Source organism: Ursus maritimus, unplaced genomic scaffold, assembly GCF_017311325.1.
Source record: "Ursus maritimus isolate PB19 unplaced genomic scaffold, ASM1731132v1 scaffold_21, whole genome shotgun sequence".
Lineage (NCBI taxonomy): Eukaryota > Metazoa > Chordata > Mammalia > Carnivora > Ursidae > Ursus > Ursus maritimus.
Window position 1 is genome coordinate 27270543 of NW_024424564.1, and position 2775 is coordinate 27273317.

At 40.7% G+C, this 2775-nt stretch overlaps 1 pseudogene; it reads right to left on the reverse strand.

Annotated features, from left to right (window-relative positions):
- Positions 1-523: 523 nt before the first annotated feature.
- Positions 524-2383, reverse strand: LOC103660071 (annotated as a pseudogene).
- Between the last annotated feature and the right edge of the window lie 392 nt (positions 2384-2775).

Genomic DNA, 2775 nt, shown 5'->3' on the forward strand with positions numbered 1-2775 from the left:
ATGAAGAGGAACAAACTAGTGATAAAACAGTAACATGGAAGAATCTCATAGACATTGTGCGAAGTGGAAGAAACCAAGGACAACCATGGAACCATGCATAGAACTCAAAGCAGTGGTTTTCATGGTTTGGGGGCTGGGAGGAATACTGACTGGGAAAGGACAGAAGGAAGCTTCTGGGTGCTAGAAGTAGCTTGTATTCAATCTGGGTGGTGATTATGTGGGAATGAATGTATATTATATATACATGTTATAATACACATTATATATAATAAGATATATATTATATATTTCATATATATACATATGAAAAGTAATTGGGCTGTGTGTTTAAGATCAGTGTTCTTTAAGTTCTTCCTCAATGTATTTATATTTATAGTTCAATAACAACATTAATTTTTTTTAAGTTTAGCCCAGGTATATATCTGAAAGAAAGCTTAGATTCACATCTTGGACATTACCAATGACTCTGTTTTCTGCGGTACACAGATTTTTTTTTCTTTGAGAAGTGTTAAATATCCTTTATTTAATATTGTACATAAACCACACAAAAATGCCTTTCATTACACAAAAGGCAACATTTTAGATACAGAGAATTTTAATTAAATTGGCATAGTTAAGACCAAAAAGATAAAGTGGACTGCCAGCTTGTCTACAGCCCCTGCCTTTAACAGGCTAAGGAACACAACTGGAAACACAGCTGAGTCTTGCTGTTCCGAGACAGTGAAGGGATTTCCTCAGTATTTAAATAGACTAATATAACCAGTTATATAAATCTAAATATAAAGCCAATCTCCCGTAAGTTTAGAGCTGGTATTTACCATCTGTGAAAAGCTGCACCTTACTAATCAACTCCAATCATATTTTCAGAAGGGGAGAAGAGTGACAATTACTTGTGGAACCAGAATTACTATCAAAGTTCAAAAAGCTGATCATACTCATTTCGCAACAAGCGAATCTTATTTCAGTCAGGACTGGTCCAAAAGAAAGATTCTATCAGCCATTCGTGATCTGGATTCTGGTGTATGAGATCAATTTAAATAAAATGCACATTAAAAAAAAGTCACGAGACATTTTTGTTTTGTAATAACTAGAGCAATAGCCAACTACTACTGCTCGGCAGCTTTTTGAGATGAGCTACCAAGTCTGCTCTTTCCCCTGCCTTCTTAATGCCAACGAAGATCATTTCTGTTCCAGGGATGGATTTCTTGGGATTCTCGGAATACTCCATCAGGGTCTCCTCTCCCCAGGTGATGCCTTTGTTCTTGTTGGCATCCAGGTAAGAAAATCCAGGGACCTGACCTATCTTTCTGCAAATAAACCATGGAGATTTGGCCCAGTCTTGTGCTTGCCTCCCTTTTCCACGGTGTGGCCCAGGGCACACTTCTGAACAGAAATCTTCTTGCCCTTCTCAACATCACCCATTGTTAAATCGCTCTTTTGTCACGCGCCAAACGAAGGTGCCGGCTCACAAGCTGGCCATCCTGTTGTCTACACCTGCTTTTTTAAATGGTACTTACCACAATTCCTTAACTACAGTTATGAAAACCAAAAACCTATAAAAACCAAAGGTTTCCACCTGACCTGAATGGATATGAAGCTCTCTAACACCTTTATTTATTCCACATTCCACCCAGTGCAAACACTCATACGCCGCGCCGTGGGAATGTGCGATTATACGATGCCACCCGCACCCCATGGCGATGCTGCACAACGTACACTCCCTGCAAGAATGCTCTCAATTTCGAACTGTTTATGAACGCAGTGGTTTCGGGTAGGATATCGTTAAGCTTTACGTATCTGAGGTGCATTTGGAAAGGTTTAACTGGCACACCAGACCTGTGATTTCACAGATAGTATTCCTTAAGATGAGGCTAAATGAATTTCAGTAACCCATGGGCTAACATAAGTGAATGAATGAACGAATGAATGAATAAAGAAACAAACGAACAAATACAAAGTGGTTCACAGCAAGAATTGGAGAAGTGGCATGGGAGTGAGGGAAGTGTANTCTTCCCAGCGTGTTCAAAAACATTTCAACATGTCCATACAGAAGACCGAATTGTCTGCCTAAGACAAAGGACGAGGGCATTGGCTTTCTTTGAACCTTCCGAGCACCAGGCAGGAACTTGCACGGAGTAGCACTCCATGCAGCTTTGCTGGGTCGAACTGACTTTCCAGCATCCCCCGTGCTTTGGCTTCTGTGATGTACCAACCCTGCAAAGGAAAAGAGAACATTTTTTTAAAAATAAAGTCAAAGACCTTTGGGAGGGGAACTGGCACTTCGGTTCTTTTTCATTGAGTGTAAGAAAATACAGACCCACGTCTTGGTTTTTACCTTTTAACTTTGGAGCTTGTCTCTATCTGAAGCCCTCAAAGACCCAAATACATCACTAAGTCCCTACTGTTTATTCTGTCCATCCAAGAACAGGAATCTCACAAACCCACCACATGGAATTCACCACTGACTCTAGGAAAAGATTCGCTTCTTTTTATGGTGACGCTACTTGCACCCTAACTTCTGAACTGCTGCTTTTGTATTTCTTCCCTTTATTCCTTTATATTTTCCCCCAGGCAAAGAACTCATTGTCTGGACTCTGCCCACGTATATTCTGGAAGCACTGTACGTGTTTGCCTCGTGCTTCTGTATCAGTTTCGGGACCGTCATAAATCAACAGTCTGCAGACTGAGGTACTCGGACCGAAGTCATGCCTTTGAAAAATGTGTAGCATCACTCTCCTCGAGCAGCTGCAGCCTTTTATTAATGGCTGCGGAGCC